At 40.5% G+C, this 10,193-nt stretch overlaps 1 protein-coding gene across 3 annotated transcripts in view; it reads left to right on the top strand.

The window, feature by feature from the left end:
• The first annotated feature begins 225 nt into the window (after nt 1-225).
• The window catches only part of MAPK8 (mitogen-activated protein kinase 8), a 102,380-nt gene continuing 92,412 nt past the window's right edge, over nt 226-10,193 (top strand). For all 3 annotated transcript variants that reach the window (XM_040623831.1, XM_040623832.1, XM_040623833.1), the window contains exon 1: nt 226-370. The gene's annotated coding sequence lies outside the window, so the exon portion shown is untranslated. The remainder of the gene's footprint in view (nt 371-10,193) is intronic.

Here is a 10,193-nt window from a genome sequence, read left to right as displayed (position 1 = left end):
GACACGCCCCTCACACTTGGCTCTCTGAAGCTCTCCCCGCAGCCCCGCCTCCAGGCGACCTCCGCGAGCCCTCCCTGCCCCATAGTAGCCCCGCCCCCGGGCTGCGGGCCCCGCCCCCGCAATCCGGGCCCCGGGGCTGCCCCGCCCCGCGGACTGTTTCGGAGGCGCGGGGGCGGGGTCCTGCGCGATGACGTGGGCGGGCGTGCGCGGTGACGGCCCGCGTCCCTGTTACTCAGCGGAGCGGCGGAGGCCGGACGACGCGGCCGGGAGCGCGGAGCCGCGAGCAACCCTGGGTAACGGCCGTGGCGACAGCCCGGACGGCGCCAGTCCCGCCGGCGGGCTTTCCTGTCGCCGTTCGCTGCGTTGCGGGGTGAGTGCAGTGGGCGCCGCAGGGCCGGGGCGGCCGGCGGCCCCGCCGTGTTTATGTTATTGTGCCGCCGCCACCGCCGCCTTTTCCTCAGCCGTGACCCCCTCCCGGGAGTGGGGGCGGGAGCGCGCGGCGGCGGGGGGCGCGCAGCGGGCGGGGGCGGCGCGGGAACAATAGCGGCCGGGGAGGCGGGGGCCGGCCAGGGGGCGTGGGGCTGCGGGACCCCGGGACCCCGGTGCGCCCCGGCCGTCAGCCCCCTGCCAGCCGCCCCGGCTCCACCCGTCCGTCCTCGCGCGCGCTCCTCCCGCGGGTCCCGCGTCCACGTCGGGAGGGGAAAATGGAGGGGGAGGTGGCAAGTTCTGAAACACTTCGGGGAAGGTCCGGACGGAGGCGCCAGGGCGGCCCTCCGCGCTCTGGCTGCCTCTCCCGGCGATGGAAAGCCGGGAGCGCTCCTCCGGTCGCCAGGTCCCGACGCCCGCCTGGCGCCCACGGGGTCCGTGTTTTTGTTTCTCGGTGGTTTCTTTGTGCTAAGGTTCTGGGCGAACGCAGTCAGCGGCGCCGAAAAAGGCTGGGGTGGCCTTCAGCTCTGGGCTGCGAGGGGGAGCCCGGGCCCTCGACTTGCGCGGAAGGTGTCCAGCAAGCTGTGAACGAGGTTCAGTGGTCAGCGGGCTTTTCTCTTGAGGGTCACTCGGTGGTGACCTTTTGACTTTTTCACCCCACCCTCTCCTCTCTTTGTCTTGCACTTGTGTTCCCAATCCTTAGATGGTAGAACCAAGTCCATTGTAGAGTATTGTGATGAACACTTTTCATTTCTGAGTCCGCCATCAGATGTTTACTGTGAACTTAATAACATGTTGACTACATGGTATCAATGTTCAGTAGTTACTATTTTTACCTCTGAAATTCAGTAGTCTTTTCAATAGAATTCTGGTCGTCAGTCCATTGTGTTTTGAGATGAGCGTTCGGCAAGTATCTTCTTGGCTATTAGAACATCTGTTTATTTCATTCATTCATTCAGCAACTGTTCAGTACTGTACTCAGATGGAGAGTTTGAAGGTAAAGAGAAGTATCTTTTAATGGAAGAGGATTCTTTGACGGGAATATAATAGGTGTCCCTTTAAATGAGACAATTATGTAAGTGGTGTGTGTTAAAAAAGGTATAGTTATACTCTGGGTCATTTTACTGTTTTGTATTTTAGTACAATCTGGGACTTACAATGTTGTATTGGGAAGTAGAGTTAGGAGATTGGTCTAAATGTGCAATGGCTTTCTTTACAAATTTAACTTTTCAGTTTTAACAGCGTTACAGTCTTACGGTCATTGGTATGTTTACCTCCGATATCCCTGCTGTGGGTTAAATCTAGGAGGTCATATGCTGTAAGTGAACATGTTTAGTGCTGTGCCTGACAAAAGCAAGCAATCAAAATGGGACTTCCTTGAGGACAGGCCTGTCTTGCATCTGTCTCCAGCACTTAGCCTGAAATAAAGTAAGTGTTCAATAAGAGTCAGACTGATGAAAAACTCTTTATAATTAATAATATTTAAAATCCAGTCTTAAAATCCAGTCTTTACAGTTCTCTGTAAAGTTTTGGAAGCCTCTTGCAAACTGTCACTTTCAGATGGCTAAATGACTCATTCATATGTATTATCTGTCACCACAGTGGGGGCTTTTGAATATTTTATTTATTTATTTTTAAAGATTTTATTTATTTGAGAGTGAGAGCAAGCACAAGTGAGGCGGGGGATGGGGGGAGGAGCAGAGGGAGAGGGAGAAGCAGGCTCTTCACTGAACTGGGAGCCTGAAGTGGGACTCCTTGGGATCATGCCCTGAAGGGAAGGCAGACGCTTAATTGGCTGAGCCACCCAGGTGCCTCTGAATATTTTAGTATCAGTTTTTTTCTATGACTTCTAATTCGTTATTCTACAACAAAACCTTGTCTAGAATTAGAATGTCTTTTTTAGTATGTGTATCACACACAGACATAGTGATATTACAATAGGGGTCTAAAATGATTGTGTTTGGTTTTTTTGTGAATATTGCTTGAAAAGTTTCTGATGACACTTGTAAGTGGAAAAGCTAGGAAATAAGCTACATAAAAGTTTTATTAGAGATGTTTAATTTCTGATTGCATTTTTTTGAAATGTTCAATTTAAAGTTCTACCTTGGTGAAGTATTTGGGCCTAACTTAATTTAAAATTTTACTATTAGTGAAGCATGTGGGCCTGAAACCCCAAATAATACTGATTTATCCAAGTTATATCTTTTTTCCACTCACTACTTAATAAATTTTAGCATTTGTTCTGGATATGAGAGAATTTGAGGTGAGCTCATTATTGCCTGATGTAGAGTACGAGTGAAAAGGAAATGATACTTTAGTAAGATAAGGAATGAAAATCTTGAGATACCAAACTTTTATTGCTTTGCCTAGTTACAGTATGTCAGATTTCAGGAAGGGTTACTGATACAAATCCTTTGGCTGTAGCTCAGGCTACATGTCAAACCAGTTTTTGTTTTGTTTTGTTTATGAATTTCTTTTGGTTTTTTAAAAATAACAGCTTTATTGAGATATAATTCACATACCATAAAATTTACCCTTTTAGCATGTGCATCAGTGGTTTTTAATATATTCCCAAAGTTCTCAATTGATCGCTGCTGTCTAATTCCAGAACATTTTCATCACCCCAAGAAAAACTGTATCTATTAGCAGCTATTCCCCTTTCCACTCTAAATTATGTTTAAAGGTAGAGAGAGCACTGATTCTTTTGGTGAGTATAGTCCACTAATAAGTTTGAAATGTGCTGTCTTTGTGCCCTGGCAGAGTAGGGAACTATATCCTTATACTCCTTTAGATCCTGGGAGAAAGGCCACTTGGAAAGGAAATTAGTTTAAGAATAAATTCTGCCCAAATTAATGAGGTTAGAATCTTAACTCAATGCCTAATATTATGGAAATGACCTTGTGAAGATATTCACTGCTCAGTGAAACAACTTAAAATAATGTAAGTGGCCAGTCGCAAACTACCTAGTGACAGTCAAGGAAGTTGTTGAGTAGAAGTCTGATCCATGTTAGTCTGTTTTGTCTGTGAATTGAGTTTGAACACATTTGAATCATCTACATAGTTCAGATGCTGTGTTGCACATGTAGAAGTATAAAATAATGTCCGACATTAAGATGCCAGCTCTCTAGAGGTCTCTGGTCAAGTCAATGGTATGGGTAGCAGCCTTTCTGATTCATGAAGTGCAGGGAAGTCATTATAGCCACATAGTTCTAGATATGAATCATTGGCCTATTTCGGAGTTGTGATGCTTATTGTCTTAGTCATGAGTTCTTTACATGAACATTTAGAAAATTAGTCTTCTTACTCTAATGCCGATTAACTTGAACTTTGATTTCAGAAATGAGTTCTGAGTCAACAGACTTTACTACCTAAAAGGAGACAGGAGTATTGAAATAAGAGCTGTCCTATCATTCAGGGCGATAGGTGAAACTAGACCTGTCCAGAATTCAGACCTAGGTTCACTTCTCAATTCTGTCTTCTAGACTTTGTCATTAACAAGTTCTAGAACCATAGAAAAGTTGCTTAACCTTTTTGGATTTAGCACTGTGAACTGAGGCTGTTGGAACTCTTCTATAAAAATGTTGTTCCTTAGATAGGTTTTTCTTCAGAAAACATACTGGGACAAAAAGAGTCTTTTGGTGATAATCTGAATCCTGTATCAAGAACAGCAATGAAACTTAGACTTTTGTAATTTATAGAAGCAGAAAAAATTAAGTCAAATATTTTCTGTAATCCATTTTTACAAAACAAATAAAAATTTCACTGTAAACTTGAGTTATTTGAATGATACATTTTATTCATTCCACAACACCATACTTACTAATGAGACTCCTTATTCTCAGAGAGTGGAAGATGTGAAAATGAAGTTTATTAGCCTTAAGAAGCTTATGATCAGGGAAGGGAATAGAGGCATATCTAAATAGTGAATTTATGTTCTTTTAAAAGATTGATGAGAGGGCTTCCCCCAAACAAACAAAAGCCTGCCCCAAATATCTGGGCAGGCTAAATTTCATAGAAATCCATTTTTTAAATTTCATGTGAGTGTGTATGTATATAAAATCTTTTAGAAAACTTATTGGCTGCCGTTCTTTTTCAGGGTGGTGGGTTATATCAGAAATATAGCAATAAAGTACAAATATGTGTTAGTCTCCTGTTATCCTTTGGTAGTACATCAGGTTTGGTTAAAATCTGCCAGTTCTTTAAGAAGTTAAGGAGCCCAAACTTAATAGTGATTGTTAACATGAGTTTTAAGGTCAGCTCTGAGTTCAAATTCATGATCCAAATCTAACTAACTGTATGGCCAGATTAGGTCAGGTTGTATAACATCTTCGGGCCTATTTTTATTATTTGTCAAGTGAGAATAATAATACCACATAATCTCATAGGTCCATAAGGTTTAAGTAAGGCATCGCGTTTAAAGTGCTTGGTACTAATACAGTATGTAGAACGCTGGATGTAAGTATTCAGGAAATTTTAGCTATTATTATCACTTATTATTTTTAACTTGGAACAAATGCAAAATGCCAAGTAAATTAAAAACTAACTTCATGTATGCGTCTGAATTCTCCAGAAATGCCAGTTGTTTCCCTCTGCATCTTTGGGGTTTTATTTAAAATTGGATTGTCTTCATCTAATCTGAATTGACTGAAATGGTTTAACATTTGGACCAGTAATTCTCTCTGCTTTAAAATTTGGAAACGTTCCAAAAGCAAATATTAAAAGAAAATTATTTGTCACATCCTCTAATACAAAGTTATTTTGCCGTGTGTACCTTTCCCACTGCAGAGATTTGCCTAAGCTTTCCTAGGTTGATTATCATAGATTTCTAAAAGAATGGTAATCCAGGAGCTGGGAATAGCTGTATCCTCTTTCCGTATTTGAAGAAAATGGAATACTGTTGCATCTTTAATATTACTGGAATTTTTGACTCTGTGAAGATTGCGAATTTGTCAGAGACCGGGCAACTACAGCAGCTCATTAAGCACTTTTTAGAGGTCTCTAGAAAAATGAGGGAAGTTATAAGTAGCATCTTGAAATATTTTTCCTGTGTTTTCCTAAGTTTTCTGTGTAGTGCTTCAGTGGTTATATTGGTACGTCAGATTTCTTTCTCCTTCTTGAGGATAGCAGCTATGGAATGACACTGGTTTTACGCAGGCAGTATTCATTGAGAAGTCATCTATACCAGGGCAGGTATTAAGTGATGTGGATGCAACAGGAAGTAGAAATTAGTCTCTACTTTCCGTGCGTATAACCTGATGAGAAATAAGGACAAACATAAGTGCATTTATCTCCTAAGGCAAGGAACCAGATATTGATAGGCGTTTCATTGGGAATTTCTTTAATCTTGAAGCCTGAGTGCTGGATGTTGGAGCATTTGGGGATTTCCAAACCATATATCTCTCACCTTGCCTTTTAAAATATACTCACTAGATAAACCACAAAAATCAAGTGTTATCTTTCCTAATTTCTGGTTAAAGATGAGAATGCGTCACAGATAAGTCAAAATCTAAATCATAAGAAAAGATAAACCTTATATCCTCAAATCCATTTTGGAACACAATAAGATATTAAAAGAAGTATATGAAAAGCAGATAGAAAAGATGCTACTCATATACTAATCAGAGCCCTTAAACTCTTCTGTATTGAAGCTCTGAAGACTTACAGCTAGACTTATGCTTGGAGCATTTCTTAAGTTTTTCTAATATTGAGAAGTATGGGTTTCACTGCTTCCTGTTGCTAAGGGGCCTAAGCCCCACCATATTTTGGGGTCACTAGAAAAGAAAAACAATACATTTTGGGGGTCACTAGAAAAGAAAAACCTTCTTTGCTCGGCATGAGGCATCAAGACATCAGCTAAAAACTGTTAATAAGGATGGATACTCACTCTTCTCTGACTTGCTCCTTAGAGGGTGACTGTCTGACTCTCAGCTGCCATATGGGTCAACCAAAAGTGAAATAAAGGAAAGCCATCACTATATAGATTTCTCTGTGACTTAAGAGTTACTTTTTAGTCAAAACAAATAAAAACCAAAGCATATAGCTGAGAGTTGAAAAGTTTTAGTAATTTTATTTACATTTTTAAGTAATGTATTCACTTTGACTCAGAATTTCAAGAAGATTTAAAAAGATGTACAGCATAGTCCCCTTCCCATTCTGCACAGCCAGTTCCTCCACATGGAAACAGTGTTATGTTTCCTGTGAATCACTTAAAGATAGGTTATGTATGTGCAAGTAAATAGAGATATATAATTCCTTGTCCAAAACCCTTGATCCAGATGTATTTCAGAATTAAGGGGTTTTGTTTTGTTCTGTATTTGGGGGGGGGTGTGCTGTGGAAAGGTAGTATAGTGCGTCTCGTGTATTATTCAAAATCCCTAATTGGAGGGGAATGTGTAGCATCTTGTAATTAAATGCATTAATATTTCTATATCAGAAGCATAGATAGTACAATAAAGATAAAGATTATAAAGTCTTATGGAAATTACTGACAGATTTTGACACCAAACAGGTTTGTACTAAACTTATAAAAAATATTTTTTCTGAGCTTTACAGATTTTGGAATTGCCAATGATGGATTGTATGTCTTACATATATAACGTATGTCCTCTGCCTTCATCTCCTTTTTCATTTAAGTTGTTGCATACTATGCACAATATCCTTTACCTTTTATTTTTAACAATATAGCTTAGGATGGTTTCCTACTAGTCATATCAGGACATAAATATGATGCTTTTTCTTTCCTTTCCTTTCCTTTCCTTTCCTTTTCTTTTCTTTTTTCTTTTCTTTTCTTTCTTTCACCACAGTGTCTTAGCTTGGGCTGCTATGGCAAAATACCATAGACTTGGTGGCTTAAACAATAGACATTCCAGTTCTAGAGCCTGGGAAGTGCAAGGTCAAGGTGCTCAGAGATTTGGTTCGTGTGAGGACTCTTCCTGGCTTGCAGATGTCACTTCACTGTGTCCTCACATGGAGAGAGGGAGTGTCTGCTCTCTCTTCCTCTTTTTATGACACTAATGCCATCATGGGGGTCCCATCTTCATGAGTTCTTGTAGTCCTAATTACCTCCGGAAGTCCCAAAGGGGACACAAAAATTCAGTCTGTAACACCGTTATACAGGTATAACATTGATTTAAGTAGCCCCGTTTTTGATGTACATTTAGGTGGTTTTCAGTCTTTTGCCATTGAAAGCCATGTGTGAGCCAGGACTCACATAATGTTGAATAAGCTAGAAATAAGAAATCAAAACCAAGGGAAAACAAGAATCTAGAATATGCTAATAATACAATAAATGATAGTTATTCAGTGCTTATTATTTATCATGCACTGTTCTAGTGCTTAACCTCTGTTAAAGTGTTTAAACATCACAAAATAGCTCTATGAAGTAGTCTCTGTTTACTGTTATTCCTATTTTATGGATGAGGAAGCAGGCACAGAGAGATTAAGTGGGAAATTGTTGGTGATGTCGATGAGTTTTATTAAAATGAAGAGGAAGAAAACAAATTGAAGTCAGTTGAAAGACACTGAATGAAAGTTTTTTGAGTGAATGAGAAATGAGCAAATGCAGTTACAGTGTATGTAGACAGCTTTTTAAAGATTAGCCATGAAGGGAAAGTAAGTGGGTAGATAAAGGAAAATGTAGGGCTTAGCAATGAAAAGGAGAATACACAGGGAAGGGAATGGAGAGCATGGGTAGAGAGATTGGCCTTTGTTAAAGATTGTCTATCATATAGGAGGGAATGCAGAAAAATTGTGTGCCCTTTCTTGCAAGGAAGTTTGGTGGTTGGAAGATGAAGGCTTATCTTTCTGGCATTCATTTTTTGTCCTAGTTTCTGTTTTCTCAGTGAAGTAGGAGATTGGTATGGGCGTGGGTGGGGGAGGGAGGGAGTGTGGGAAGTTTGAAGCAGTGTGCCAGGAAGTATTGATTGATTATTCTTTTAAGGTTTGAAATCTTGAATTTAAAGTGATATTAGCCTGGTTTTGTGATTCCACCCCCCCCACCCCCCCGCTCCCAGCATTATTTAACTGGTTAGATAAAAACACAGGCAGATCAGCTTCTGGGGTGAGGTTTTGCTAGGTGTATCAGAGTTCTCAAAGAATAGCATCAGTAACAGATATGTATGTATGTATACACAAGGAGAGTTCAGGGAATTTGCTTATACAGTTACGGGGGCTGGCAAGTTGGAAATCTGTAGGGCAGTCCATCAGAAAGCTTTTGGGCAGGAGCTGATGCTGCAGACTTGAAGCAGAATTTCCTCTTCCTCAGGGAAACCTCAGTTTTGCTCTTAAAACATTTCAACAGATTGGATGAGGTGCGCCCACATTATTGAGGATTATGTCCTGTACTTAAAGTCTACTGACTGTGGATGTTAGCAACATCTGCAAAATATCTTCACAGCAACACTTAGATTTGTTTTTGATTGAATAACAGGACCATCATCCCACAAAAGTGACACATAAAACTAGGTCAGTATGAAATAAGGAAAAGGGAAGGGACAAGGGAAATAAGGGCTTTTTTTTTTTTTTTTAAGGGAGTGCTTACAGGAGTGGTGATGAATCATAAAATCTTAACTGGATAAGAAAGGAGGTGAAGTCAGGATGGATAGTAAGGAAGTGGTAGCATCAGTGTATTGGAAATTTCAATTAGAATTGTTGGAGGTGAGTGGGATGGGATAAAGTAATGATCTATAAGGATTGAATGTGTTGGTCGGAGTGGGATGCTCAAAATAGAGATTTAACATGTACGGTAGTTTCTAGCGATGTTAATACCCAGGATGGGCTTTGGGAGTGGGCTACTAAGGTGGAATTGAATGAAAAGTCTGTGGAAATGAGGAGGCCAGTGAATAAAAAAAGGCTGAGCTCTTAAAGGGGTCAGTCTCCATAAATGGTGAAGACAAGCAGGTGGTGAGGAAGTAAGGATACTTACTGTGAACTAGTTGCCAGCATCCTTAATCAGTGGGGAAGAATTGGAAGGAGGGTAGATGATAATAAAGAATGGTAAAGGTAGTATAATCAGCTAGATTTGACTATCACAAATTAGGAACTTCAGGCCAGTGAAGGGCTTAGGAGAATTGGAAGATTGGGTAAAATGGAGGAATGTACTCAATACCGTGGCAGTAAGAACTTGGGGGAAGATGACCAGGAAGGGTTGGACTTTTTCTGGGATGTGGGGTGTGATGGGATTAGTCCTGATAATAGGAGAAGCGGGCATCGTTTTTACTGTGAGAGGACTCTGGCAGTGTTTTTCAAATTGCCAGTCATGAATTTAGGAGATTACAACTAATGTTGTATTTTTAAATGAAATGAAATAGAAAATATCACAGTATAATGTCACAAGTATATATCACAGTAGAATATCAAAAGTAGTAAAGGGGCTAAGAATTTTTTATCAGCTTTGTTGAGATTTAATTCACATACCATTACAGTTCACCTATTTGAAGTATACAAGTTATTTTTTTGTGTACTCATGGAATAGTGCTACCATCACCACAGCCTAAGTTTAGAACATATTTGTCACTCCAAAAACTCCATACCTATTAGCAGTCACTCCCCCCATTCCTGTACAGCCCCCCACTTTTACCCCAGCCCCAAGCAACCACTTATTCTCTACTTTTTATCTCTATAGATTTGCTTATTTTAAGCATTTTATGTAAATATAATCATGTAGTATATAGTCTTTTGTGACTTGGTTTATTTTAGTTAGCATAATGTTTTCAAGGTTCATTTATTTTGTAGCATGATTAGTACTTCATTCCTTTTTATGGCCTAGT

This window comes from Ursus maritimus, unplaced genomic scaffold (genome assembly GCF_017311325.1).
Source record: "Ursus maritimus isolate PB19 unplaced genomic scaffold, ASM1731132v1 scaffold_7, whole genome shotgun sequence".
Classification (NCBI taxonomy): Eukaryota; Metazoa; Chordata; class Mammalia; order Carnivora; family Ursidae; genus Ursus; species Ursus maritimus.
This window is presented reverse-complemented; position numbering and strand designations above follow the sequence as displayed.